At 37.6% G+C, this 14,736-nt stretch overlaps 1 protein-coding gene across 2 annotated transcripts in view; it reads right to left on the bottom strand.

Moving 5' to 3' along the window:
* LOC143148887 (uncharacterized) overlaps positions 1-14,736 on the bottom strand; it is a 43,832-nt gene that overhangs the window by 26,218 nt on the left and 2,878 nt on the right. The window contains exon 1 of one of the 2 annotated variants that reach the window (XM_076315691.1): positions 3,383-3,553. The exons of the other annotated variant lie outside the window; for it this stretch is intronic. The gene's annotated coding sequence lies outside the window, so the exon portion shown is untranslated. Of the gene's footprint in view, positions 1-3,382; positions 3,554-14,736 lie in introns of those variants that run through there. 2 annotated transcript variants of the gene reach the window in all.

Genomic DNA, 14,736 nt, shown 5'->3' with positions numbered 1-14,736 from the left:
CTTTCGTACCTTGGACTTCCCTATAAAAAAAGAAACGCTTTTTCTATCGATTTCGCGAGAAGATTAATTTCTCGACGAATGCACGAAGATCGTTTTAATGAAAGAAAAATAATTGTTTCGATCTGTAGTATTATTTGCCCGGACTTCCTTCACGGAAACAAATTTGTCCTTTTTCTTTTCTCGAGTCGATGTTTTCGTACCTTGGACTTCCCTATAAAAAAAGAAACGCTCTTTCTTTCGATTTCGCGAGAAGATCAATTTCTCGACGAATGTACGAAGATCGTTTCAATGAAAGAAAAATAATTGTTTCTGCGCGAGGATTGTGATAATAAAAATAAACAGCGATTGTCTATTGCTTCTTCGGATAGATCGTCTTAATAAAAATAGACAGTGATTGCTTTTTCACGGAGATTATCTTAATAAAAATAGACGGTAATTGGTTTCGTGGGTTGATCGTTTTGATAAAATTGGACAGTGATTGCTTTATAATCGTTGAAGAAATTCGAAGAATGTGTACGCGAGGATATCGATGTGTGCTTCTCGAGGATGAATGCAAGAAATCGAAGTGTACGCTGGTAGCCATTTTGCGAAATACAGAGAACGCAACAAGTCTCGCTAATGATCGCGGCTTCGTACATTTTGCTTTCTTCGTCCTTTCACTCGCAGTGTTTACGATCGTTTTCTTTCTCAGCTTCCACCAAACGTAATTTATCGAATGGTTACGCGTACCTAGAGCAAGATATGTTAATCTTCGACGTTTAATTTACAGCTGCGCCATTATGTTCCGCGCGAACCGTTCGACGCGTGTAAAGTTTGCAAATTAGGGCACATGGATTTCCAATGGTACAAACATTCGATCGTTGACAAGCTCGATGAGTGAGTTCTTCGGAGAATTTATTACCATTATAAGTAATGAGAAGAATAAAGCGATTCGTTAACATCGACTAAATCGAACTGATAGAAATCATCGTGAGGTTTTCAGTAATTCTTGTGTTAATTTTTTCTCTTTGTTTCTTATCCTTCGTACAAAATGAGAAAAAAATTTCAAAGTAATTAGAGAAAATGTTTCAAACCATGTAATTGAAGATTCAGAGATTTTTTTTTAGGAAGGTTGTGTCAACAGAGTTTTCCATAATGTGCAAAATACACTTCGAGGATAGGGATTAGAAAAAAAATGTGGCAAAAATTTCAAAGTAATTGGAGAAAATGTTCCAAACGATGAAATTGAAGATTCAGAGAACAAAGTCACTGATTTAACAGTCAGAAGGTTTTTTTAGGAAGGTTGTGTTAACAGAGTTTTCCATAATGTGCAAGATACACTTTAAGGATAGGGATTAGAAAAAAAATGTGGCAAAAATTTCAAAGTAATTGGAGAAAATGTTCCAAACGATGAAATTGAAGATTCAGAGAACAAAGTCATCGATTTAACAGTCAGAAGGTTTTTTTAGGAAGGTTGTGTTAACACAGTTTTCCATAATGTGCAAGATACACTTCGAGGTTTGGGATTAGCACTTGTAGGCAATAAAATGAGTATAAACGTACGTCCTGTTTCACCTTGTTTCCGAGTTGCAGGGAGATTTGTATTCCATCAACCTGTATACGCTTAGCATTGCAATAGCTGCTCAAAATGACCGCTCTGCATCTCAATGCGATTCTGTAAACCGTCTTATCATCGATCTACTTATCCACTAGACGCATCCAGGTGTTGCACGAATTCACTCGTAACCTTGCTCGATTTCCCGACAGAGTTTCAATATCATCGACGAGCTATTTAAACCGTTAAACATTCGCCCGGATCTGATATATACATACGAGTGAATGTCGAGGATAGCGAAGCGATCGTTGAAAAAAAAATGGAAAAGTGTCTGCTCGAGTAACGTCGTCTACATTCTACTCGAGGTCTGGAGTCTATCGATCTTATCTGTTCCTGTGCTTCGAAATCCATTTTTAAAACCGCGGGAAACGCAAAGGCTTACGAAACGACCATTATTAAAGTATCATTACGTCCGTAGAAAACGAGTAGAATGACAATTCGCGTATTTTTTTCTTTTTTATTTCCAACGCGTACAGAAGACACAGAGTCATGGTGTATCTTTTCTTTTGTAACTTTTGAAGCTCGTTGCTGGAATCAGAATTTTAAATGTCAAGACTATGGCTATAAAGAGAGGACTTATTTCCAGAAGATGATCGAAAAATTTTAGACACGTTCGAATAAACATTTCTAGAAAAGTACAATATAGGATAAACTTCGTCTTCGGGCTTGTTTCGTTGTCGAATTAATAGAATTATATATAGAGAAGGGAACGATGGATAAATAAATTGTCCTAGTAGATTGTAACCGAGAGATTTTGAGATACTTTACAAAAATACACTTTGTTGGAAGAAATTTATACAGTTCTGTATACCGTGACGATCAAAGGATATACACATTGATTTTAGAACGTTCGAAGACGACTAGGATTAAAATGGCGCGGATTCAGGTCGAGCTCGGGATCAGCGTAGTGGCAACAATCCCTCTTAATGCACATTCTTTGCACGGTTATGCAACAATTGTGACCACGGTCAAATTTTATGCCTTTTCGTGAATTACCGCGATCAATCGCTCGTCGATACGGAGCTCTCTTTGAAACGCACACGAATCGAGATGTATGCCGCGATACCAGTCCTCCTTATAAATTCTTGCATTTTTCCTTTCATGTTGGAACAGTGGCATAACGAATCGAAGGTCCCGGGGATATTTATGTGCGGTGCAGCGTCCGTTTCCGGAGGCTCGAATAGGCGATTACTCGAACGCTATGGAAGCGGTGCACGTTCGAAGAAATTTTTTTTTCTGCCATTTCTCAACGAAATATGCATCGTCTAGCTGCAATTGCATTTCACGCTGGAACTACCAAAGGGGTCAATTTGACTTGTTTGAAACTTATATTTAAAATTAGTTAATTATCAACTGTGTGTTTGTCTAGAATATTCGTGGACTATCAAAATAGATAAATAATGATATTCGTGAATTAATTAACTTTTTTCTTATTTAACATCGAACATACGTGCATGGTTTGATAAAAATAATAATACGTTCATCATCGATAGTTCTAGTGTTGGGGATACTCGAAGTAAAACGAAGACTCGGAGTAAAAGAGACGTTTCTAGTAGAAATTGTTTGGTTTTTGGAGGGATTGGTATTGTTTTATCTGCAGTTGAAAATACGAAGATGACCTTAATATCTCGTTGATGCTTCTATCGAAAATAAAAGTGTCTTTGCAGTGAGATGTATGTGGGATTATTGGAGTGGGGATGGTTATGTTCCCACCCTCACAAGTGTGGGAATTATTGGAGCGATTCGATATCGTGATCGCTATTTGCTATTCTCAGGCCTGCGACGCACCTTTTTCGTCCAGAGAAACGTTGTTATAGTGTCTTCATGCTCAACCACACCCTAAGGTACGCGATACACCACCTCTCGTACAGAGATACTCTAAGTCAACTCAACTCACTCGACATTACTCGATTCACTCGATACTATTCGACTCACTCGACACTACTCGACTCACTCGACACTATTCGACTCACTCGACACTATTTTACTCACTCGACACTACTTTACTCACTCGACACTACTCTACTCACTCTACTCGCTCTACTCACTCTACTCACTCTACTCACTCTGCTCACTCTGCTCACTCTGCTCACTCTGCTCACTCTGCTCACTCTACTCACTCTGCTCACTCTGCTCACTCTGCTCACTCTGCTCACTCTGCTCACTCTGTTCACTCTACTCACTCTACTCACTCTACTCACTCCACTCACTCCACTCACTCTACTCGCTCTGCTCACACTATTCACTCTACTCACTCGACTCACTCGACACTACTCGACACTACTCGACACTACTCGACTAACTCGAGACTCGCCGTTACAATTACTGATCGTGTACAGGGCAACTGTCTTTCTTATACCCCCGAGTTTGAGGTCTCGTGACTTGTGTCCCCCATCTTAGGGTGTACGAGGGCGTAGGTCGACCTTGTTGACTGGTTTAGGTGGTTGCCAGACAGCAACCAGCCGATGGGCCTCTACTATGTAATAGGTTGTTCGATAAGTTTTATCGTTCAATAAGAAATGGAATTGCACTCGTCAGTATCGGATTGTAGGATTCGAGAGGGTAGGTTTGCCACGAACGAGTATCTTTCAAAATACGTCTTACTTTGCTCGATATCCGTTGCTAAATAATTAGTAGACATCCTCTAATTATTTCAAGCCGAGTATCGAGATACCAGTTTCACCGGAACTGTCTATAAACTTGTAGGTTTGTCGAGCAGCTGAAAATAAAGAGTTCAAGGTACGAACCAACCCCTGATTCGAGAACTTTAAAGATGTTCTTCGCGCAATAAATCGAGCCATGTTCACCTGTCGTGAAAAATATACAGATTGTTGTAAAAGGCACTTCCGTATTTATTTACGCAGAAGTCATCGATCCGAAGTGTAAATTCAATCGTTCAACCGTGGAGTGTGAAACGTATGAAGTGACTGCACACGAGCGACAGAGTTACACACAGATACGACTAGATTGATAGATGTAAGTGAATAAATAGGTAGATATATATAGATGGATAGATAGAGAGATACGACTAGATAGAAAATACAGATGCTACTAGACGGACAAGTTACCACACAGATAGGTATAACTAGACGGAAAAATAGATACGAGTAACTGTCTAGATGCGACGAACGTTGCTAGATAAATAGATGGACGTGGCTGGATAGAAGAATAGGGACGAGTGGATACTCGGATGGATTGTTAAATGGATATAATTAGATGGAAAAATAGATACGAGTAACTGTCTAGATGCGACGAACGTTGCTAAATAAATAGATGGACGGGTCTGGATAGAAAAATTGGTACCGGTAACTGTCTAGATTCGAACAACGTTGCTAAATAGATAGACGAGTCTGGATGGAAAAATAAAAGCAAGTTATTTAGATGGATTATTAGATATTAAATGGAAAAATAGGTACCAGTAACTGTTTAGATTCGAACAACGTTGCTAAATAAATAGATAGACGAGTCTGGATAGAAAAATAAAAACAAGTTATTTAGATGGATTGTTAGATATAATTAGATGGAAAAATAGGTACCAATAACTGTCTAGATTCGACTAACGTTGCTAGATAAATAGATAGTCATTGTTGGATAGAAAAATTAAAAACGAGTAGATATTTAGATGGATTGTTAGATATAATTAAATAGAAAAATAGGTACCAGTAACCGTCTAGATTCGATCAACATTGTTAGATAAATAGATACACGTGTCTGAATAAAAAATTAAAAACGAGTAGATATCTAGATGGATTGTTAGATATAATTAGATAGAAAAATAGGCACCAGTAATTATCTAAATGCGACGAACATTGCCAGATAAATAGACATGCCCGGATAGAAGAATAAAGACGACTAGACATTCAGATGGATTGTTAAATAGATACAATTAAATGGAAAACTAGATTCGAGTTTGATATTCGGATAGTTGGAAGTGGCCAGATCGTTACGACCGACTTTATTTACTTTGAAAACATCTCGAGCTACAAATGTTGCTCAATTCCATTCGTGCATATATTTCCTAAATCGAATCTGGAAGATTCTAATCGATACTTGTCGAAGGTCGACCAGAACGACGGAATCGTTCGATAGAATTTTTCGTTACGCGTGTATCGAGAGCGTCACGTTGCACATTACGATCTTTGACTACGAATTCGCTTTCCACTTCTTCCTATCAGGAGCTAAGTCTTCGTAGACGACGCGACCCGCAACGGATTACGAGATACGCCACAGTAATTACCGCGAATTGCCGGCGTTGTCGGGGCTGAATGTTCGCCCATTACAAATGTAATTGCATAACTCGTGCATCGCCGTACTTTGTGGACGAGCGTAGTGCTAAGTATCCTCTTCCTGAAAGATTCTTCTTTTTTTTTTTTTTTTTTTCTTTTTCAGAACGCAGAAATTCCTAACGGTGGAAAAACGCTAAAACGACGCTCTTTTTACGCGACTGAACGCGATCGTGAGCGTTCGTCCCCGCGGGGACGAACGCGGATAATTTATTCGGAGAACGTTCGTCGCGGAGAATTTTTCACGACCAGTGCGTTATTTCGTTCGCGATCGAGTCATTTAGAACCACGAATGGTGGAAAGTTGTTGAAAATTATTTTTTCGTTTCATTTTTTTTTTATCAATTTCGATTTTGTCTTCGAGTAGGTGACGAGAGAAAGTCACTGAAAATTGTTTTCGTTTCATTTTTTTTTATTAATTTCGATTTTGTTTTCGAGTAGGTGACCAGAGTAAGTCACTGAAAATTATGTTTTCGTTTTTTAATCATCCTTTTATTAATTTCTTTTTCGCTTTTGAGTACGGTGCACAAACGAGAAAATCATTGAAAATTACTTTTTCATTTCTTTCATCCTTTTATTAATTTCTTTCTCATCTTTGAGTAGAGTGTACAAACGAGAGAAAGTTATTGAAAATTATTTTTTAGTTTCTTTCATTCTTTTACTAATTTCTTTCTCATCTTCGAGTAGACTTTACAAACAAGAGAAACTCATTGAAAATGATTTTTTCGTTTCTTCCATTCTTTTATCAATTTCAATTTTATCTTCGAATAGGGTACACAAACGACAGAAAGTCAATGAAAATTATTTTTTCGTTTCTTTCATCTTTTTATTTCAATTTTATCTTCAAGTAGGGTACACGAACGACAGAAAGTCATTGAAAATTATTTTTTCGTTTCTTCCATCCTTTTATTTCAATTTTATCTTCAAGTAGGGTGCACGAACGACAGAAAGTCATTGAAAATTATTTTTCCATCCTTTTATTAATTTCATTTTTATCTTCGAGTAGGGTACACAAACGACAGAAAGACATTGAAAATTATTTTTTCATCCTTTTATTAATTTCTTTCTCATCTTCGAGTACAGTGCGTTGGAAGAGAGTTCGAAGGGTAGTTTCCCCTTAAACTAGCCACTACAAAAGAAATCTATTCTTATTTTTCCAGCCGCGTGGTAAATTAGTGAATTTCCGCCGTAATTCGTGGTATTACGGTATTTCACGGTCGTTCTTTTTTTGTCAGTTTGAATGACGTAAGAGTTATGCTCGATGTCAGCGAGAAGCTACCGTGGACTACGAGTTCTTCACTCGGATGATCCCGAATCATTTCGCCATTCGATTCGAAGAACTTCCTTTTGACAACGCGTTCGTTCGTGCTTACCCTTCGAAGGTTCCAACCTTCGCGAGTCTTGACCGTGTCAAGGATTTCGAATCGGTACGAGAACACCATACACGTCTCGCGACCCCCGTGTGTAACGCGTCCGAACCTTGAATAGAAAACGTGTCCTGAGTAGCTGAAAACGCTTCCGTGATCGTCTTTATGAATCGAGTGGTTGAATTACGCGATGCACCACGGGACAGGAAATATTCCACGAGCGCAAATATTTTAAATATTTTTTATCGAGCGGAAATACGGTTCGAAATATTTCTGCTCGGTGGAAAATTGCATTTATTCCGGTATTCGTCGGTGTACGATATTTTTTTTAATTTGTTTCTCGGAGAACGAGCAAACGACTTATCGTTGAAAGATACTCGTAAATTGGCAAATTACTCGAATTTAATTCTAACGAGAGACGCTCGAGCCAAAGTTGTCTAGGTTTTATTTCTCAAGCGCATATACGAAGCACCGTGACTCGAATTTTATTTCCGAACGACTGCTTCCGATGGGATTACTTTTGGGTTAAATAATATTAATCGTTTATCTGTTATCGTAGCAAAGTATGAAAGATACGAAAGGTCTGTATTTTGATTGCTATCGAATACTTGTATGGAACCAGAAATATTCTATATTTAATTAAGAACAATTTCTTTCTGTATATTTTTGATATTGGATTAATTTATGGTTAAATAATATTAATCGCTTATCTATTATCGTAGCAAAGTATGAAAGATACAAAAGGTCTGTATTTCGATTGCTATCGTATACTTATACATGGAACCAGAAATATTCCATATTTAATTAAGAATAATTTGTTTCTGTATATTTCTGATATTGGATTAATTTATGGTTAAATAATATTAATCGCTTATTTATTATAGAGCAAAGTATGAAAGATATAAACGGTCTGTATTTCGATTGCTATCGAATACTTATACATGGAACCAGAAATATTCCATATTTAATTAAGAATAATTTGTTTCTGTATATTTTTGATATTGGATTAATTTATGGTTAAATAATACTAATCGCTTATCTATTATCGTAGCAAAGTATGAAAGATACAAAAGGTCTGTATATCGATTGCTATCGATTCTAACGAATACTTATACATGGAACCAGAAATATTCCATATTTAATTAAGAACAATTTCTTTCTGTATATTATTGATATTGGAATAACTGAAAGCGGAATATTGTACAGTTTGTGGTAACAATGACCTTTATTAAAATTAAGTTCTATTTGTAGAAAAATATTTTGAGACTTTACAAATAGCTTGAACGACTATCAAAAGAATCAAAGAAGAATTATGAAAATTGATAAACGGTCCAAACGGAAGGATAAATTTTTGTCGCTCTTAAATTAAAAACAGTGATCGAATATACGAACGAAACGATCGTATTGTAATTGAAAAGACCCCGGAAACTATCGACAATTTGTAAAAAAAAATTAAAAATCTCACTTTCGGTTGACATTTCAAAAGTTGTTTCCAAGTGGACTCGTTCGAAACGAGTCGTTAAAAGTAACGCAAGGTGAAAGAAGGAGATGGGTCGTCGTACCCGTAAATTTGAGGCAATTTAACGTGAACCGGTCTTAACAGTCTCATTACGATATTATCTTATTATCGCACGAAAACGGAACGATGTAAGTGAATGAAAAAGACATTCGAGCAACACGTGAATCGTAATGGACAGCTCGGGGTATCGATTATCGGTTTACCGTGACTCAAAGAACGTGAATTGAGTTCGTCGAAGCGATTCCATCGCATTTCAATTTTCCCAATAATCCGGAGAAATTTCCACGCGAATTTTTTCCACGTGAATTTCTTCCACGCGAATTTTTTCCACGCGAATTTTCTCCACGTGAATTTTTTCCACGCGAATTTTCTCCACGTGAATTTTTTTCACGCGAATTCTTTCCACGCGAATTTCTTTCACGCGAAATTTTTCCACGTGAATTTCTTTCACGCGAATTTTTTCCACGCGAAGTTTTTCCACGTGAATTTTTTCCACGCGAATTTTCTCCACGCGAATTCTTTCCACGCGAATTTTCTCCACGTGAAGTTTTACCACGCGAATTTCTTCCACGTGAATTCTTTCCACGCGAATTTTCTCCACGTGAAGTTTTACCACGCGAATTTTTTCCACGCGAATGTTTTCCACGCAAATTTTTTCCAAGCGAATTTTCTCCACCCGAATTTTTTCCACGCGAATTTCTTCCACGTGAATTCTTTCCACGCGAATTTTTTCCGCGCGAATTTTCTCCACGCGAATTTTTTCCACGCGAATTTCTTCCACGTGAATTCTTTCCACGCGAATTTTCTCCACGTGAATTTTCTCCACGCCAATTTCTTCCACGCGAATTTTTTCCACGCGAATTTCTTCCACGTGAATTCTTTCCACGCGAATTTTCTCCACGTGAATTTTCTCCACGCCAATTTCTTCCACGCGAATTTTTTCCACGCGAATTTCTTCCACGCGAATTTCCTCCACGCCAATTTTTTCCACACGAATTTTTCCCACACGAATTTTTTCCACGCGAATTTTTTTCCAAGCGAATTTTCTCCACGCAAATTTCTTCCACAAAGCTCCCAAATTTTTCGAACAGTTTATTCGACGTAATAGTTACTCGACAATTTCACACGATCGTGAACACCATTTTTCGCATCACGATTCGAATTCCCGTTTTACTCTACCAACGAGTCGAATTAATAACGATCCCGAGCGGAGATTTAAATTCTGAAACGCAAGAACACGACGAGGGAAAAATCATACTAAGCTTTTTAACGTGGACTCGACAAGCGGTTTGTAAAATGATTCCCGTGCTTGCGTAATTCCGATCCCACTTGCTGTTAGGTGTTTTTTTTTTATGTATTTTTTTTCTCTCGAACGCAGTTTGATTGGATTACATCGATGTTACCGATGCAGTCCACCGTAACTAGTCGCTGGATTTATTTTTAACGATCGGTTTAAACGCGAACGATACCGTATTTTAAACCTCTAAACTGCACAGAATCGTTACAATTTTATTATCTTAAAGTACGACGCGTTTAAACAATTATCCACCGTGTACTAACCTCGTTCATCTCACTCGAATTGATTCAACTCGAAATAATTAATAAATATTCTACTTGGTCGAAACTGTTACACGCACAATTGTACTGCTCTGTTCTCCATAAAATCATTTTATTTGCAAAATAAAAATTCTTCCTTCAAGTTTTTCAATTTCTTTATCTTTTTTCACCATATCGTATCTATTTCTGTACATTTACTTCTTTTTCCTTTACAATATGTTTACTATCGTAATCGGAATGGGACCAACGATAAACATCGAATAGATTCAATTTTTGTACGTTTCAATTTTCTCACAACCGTTCGTGTATTTTAAAACATAAAAATTTCCACAGCTCGTAACGTTCTCTTATCGAACAACCGACTCGGTGACTCACTGTATATTTGCATTGTGACAAATTTTTACCCTGTTCGGCTCATTGTGTCGTTTCGTGATTGCTTTCTCTCGCGGCGGTATCGGTCGGCTAATCTTCGTGACATAGATTCCCAACAACAAGTGTAAAATTCAACGTGTTACGTAAACACGGCGACAACCGTTACCGAATGGAACGATGCAGATTTACGAGTTTCTCTCCCGCGCGTAAGAAATATCGCGCACGGATACTCTAGTTCGCGCTTCGGTGAAATCTCGCGGTGCGAATATTGTAAAAGTGATTTTCTGTCGCGAGTGTAAATCAACCTGGTGGGGATTCGAAGACGTTTCGCAATCTCGATGAGTATTACGATCGAGTGTCCGCGATTGAATTCGTTTTGCAGTGTGCTGGAGTTCATCGAGCTCTCTGATGAAATGACGCTACAGTGAGCTCGAAAATATTATTGAGTTGTTCGAAAACTTTGTTTTCCAAAATGGAGAATACATTTAGATACTACTCACACTCACATTTAGAGTTTGTAGTTTTATAACATCGACATTTAGTAAAATGTTTACGTGCTCTGAAAAATTGGTGTTTCATTTTCACCGAAAGAAAGGAATTGACTATTCGAACAGTTTAATAATTTTACAATTTCGATATTTCTATGAGTTAGTAAATCGATTGATTTGTTTGCACTGTGTCTGACCGTTGTTATCTGTAATCTCTACTGTTACTGTTTGAGTAAACTTGAAAAATTCCAGAAGGAGCTGTCATCCAGAGTACGTATTCACGTGTACACTATCGATGCTTCTGTGAGTAAATAAATACACTGATGACTAATTTGTTTGTACCGTATTGATAGTATTCAATACTGTTACAATATGGTCCTAGGTTACTGGCAAAGTCGAAATACGAAATTTGGAAAATTTTGGGTGTCTGGTAGCCAGAGAGTAGTTTTACAAGATAGTAAAGTAGACACTTACAGGAGTAAAGTCTCTGACGAGCAACTTGTGTTAATAGTTGAAATAAATGTGGAAAATTCTGAAGGGGGCTCGCACTTAATTCAATGTATAAGTAAAATGCTTGAGGAACAATTTGTTTGCATCGTACCGATAGTACTTGCTATTTGAATATGTTCTTTCTCGTATCGATGTGAAGATACAAAGTATAGTAAATTCTGGAGGTGACATTCAGAGTGTGTATTCACATCTGAAGTATGTAGTTTTATAGGATCGACACTGAGTAAATCCCTGAAGACCAATTCATTTGCATTTTGCTATTTCATATTGCAATAGCAAATTCAATGTAAGAATTTCTTATATTGAAGTGAAAGTTTTATAAAAAATATAAAAGTATCTGAAGCTCACATCCAGAGTGTGTATTTTTATAACATCGATGCTGAGTAAGTAAAAGTTATGATGATCAATTCACTTGCATCTTGCTAATATGTTCTTTCTTATATTCAAGTGAAGATAAAAAGAATAGAAAATTCTGGAGGTCACACTTAGAGTGTGTATTTTTATAACATCGATACTGAGTAAGTGAAATCCCTGAAAATTAATTTACTTGCATCTTGCTATTGCAATGTTCCTTCTTATATTCAAGTGAAGATAAAAAGAATAGAAAATTCTGGGGATCACACTTAGAGTGTGTATTTTTATAACATCGACACTGAGTAAATAAAATTTATGATGATCAATTTACTTGTATCTTACTATTGCAATATGTTCCTTCTTACATTGAAGTGAAGATAAAAAGAATAGAAAATTCTGGAGGTCACACTTAGTAAGTAAAATCCCTGAAGATCAGTACATTTGCATTTTGCTATTGCAATATGTTTTCTTTTAGATTGAAGTGAAAATAAAAAGTATAGAAAATTCTAGAGCTCACATCTAGAGTGTGTAGTTTTATAACATCGACATTGAGCAAGTAAAATCCCTGAAGATCAATTTACTTGCATCTTGCTATTGCAATATATTCTTCCTTGTATCGAAATGAAAATAAAAAGTAAAGAAAATTCTAGAGCTCTCGTCTAGAATGTGCATTTTTATAACATCGACACTGAACAAGTAAAATCCCTGACGAACAATTTATTTGCATCGTACCAATAGTACTTGCTATTACAGTATGTTCTTTCCTTCACCACCAAAGCTACTGTTAAACGGTGTGTCGCTCAGTGACTGCACTTCGAATTAACGGAGTGTAATCCAGTTGAAAAGGATGGGTGAATCACGACCAAAGTGTTTAACGTAAGAACTGTGACGTATTGAGCGATATGAAGAGTAGAATTTTCTCGATATTTTGATGATTCTGTCGCTACTGACGATTCTCATGCCTGTCTCATCGATGAAGGTAGGGATAGTGTTTGCCTGTGATTAGCTAAGTCGATTGATGTTGTGGTGACGAGGGTGGATCATTTGCAACAGAGTTTATCAGTGATAAAATTTGTAATTTTTCGGTGATGATGGAATGCAATATTTAAACCATTAAAAGATTAAGTGTAACGCAGCGTAAGTACGTCTAGCAAGTGTTCGGTTTACGTCTTACGATCGGCAGTTAACTGCTCGCCATATTTTTCGAGACCAGGTTCTTCGTTTTTACGAAACAATGGAAATTTAACCCTTGATATTTACACCATAACAGCTACCATAAATCTGGAAACTTCCAAAAGAACTGCCCTGAAATCTAAACACTCGATTCTACTCCAATACCAAAGCTACTAAAATTTTCCTCGTTTCCTAATAATTGGTAACCGCTATCATAAACCTGGAAAATTCCAAAAGGACTCCACCGAAACCTAAACGTTCGATTCTACTCCAATACCAAAGCTACTAAAATTTTCCTCCTTTCCTAATAATTGGCAACCGCTATCATAAACCTGGAAACTTACAAAAGAACTCCCCTGAAATCTAAACACTCGATTCTACTCCAATACCAAAGCTACTAAAATTTTCCTCCTTTCCTAATAATTGGTAACAACTACCATAAACCTGGAAACTTCCACAAGGATTCCTCTGAAATCTAAATGTTCAATTCTACTCCAATACCAAATCTACTAAAATTTTCCTCCTCTCCCAACAATCCCTAAAATCTGCACGTTCGATTCTACTCCGATACCAAATCTACTAAAATTTTCCTCCTCTCCCAACAATCCCTAAAATCTGCACGTTCGATTCTACTCCGATACCAAAGCTACTAAAATATTCCTCCTTTCCTAACAATACACAACAGCTACCATAAACCTGAACTCTCCTAAAATCTAACCGCTCGATTCTACTCCGATACCAAAGCTACAAAAATGTTCCTCCATTTCTAATAATTGACAACCTTTACAAATTTTTAATTACTCGTGACGTAATACGTGCAAGGGTACAGGTAAAATCGAGGTCGAATCGAGGCGCTGAAAGTCGCGCGGTTCTCGTTCGTCGATATTCGTGGATGAAAAAAATGGTCAGGCCGAGATCTCGGGTGTTCGATTTCGATTTCGCTTTCACTGGTACGAACACCCCGACGACGACAACGACGTCGTCGAACCGGGTCAAGTGCATTGAGGCCGGCGACTATTCTACGGCTCCTATGCGACTTGGCGAGTCCCTCCGGAGTGCGTTCAAAGGAACTCACAAATTACGTTGTTAGTACACCGCGACACGCGTCACCGGCTATACGTGTGTACGATGCTCCGCTGACAATTCGTACGATCTGCGTCATTGGCCAATGGCACGGACGATACACTGCTCAAAACAATTAGGAGATCACGATTCAGGAGAGTGCATCGGGGATCAAAGAAATGCCGTGCGCATCGTTGCACACCGATACGATTAGGCGAGCGTGGCCAACTTGTTCCTTGACTTTTTCGTGGATTTTTCGAAAGAATTCTTTTCCTCGATCGTTCGTGCACTGTACGTCTTCGGTGAGTTTAGGTTGCTCGTGGTTGGTGGTAGTTTCTCGAGAGATTTGGTACGTTTGCACGATCCGATTTATGTCTATGTTTATAATTATCGAGATGGATAATGTTTTAGCTGAATAGAGATGTGTGAATTGTAGGGAGATTTATTTTTGGTCGATG

The sequence above is a fragment of the Ptiloglossa arizonensis genome, chromosome 1, assembly GCF_051014685.1.
Source record: "Ptiloglossa arizonensis isolate GNS036 chromosome 1, iyPtiAriz1_principal, whole genome shotgun sequence".
NCBI classification, from domain to species: Eukaryota; Metazoa; Arthropoda; class Insecta; order Hymenoptera; family Colletidae; genus Ptiloglossa; species Ptiloglossa arizonensis.
The sequence above is the reverse complement of the archived record's forward strand: the minus strand, read 5'-3'. Positions and strand labels throughout refer to the sequence as shown.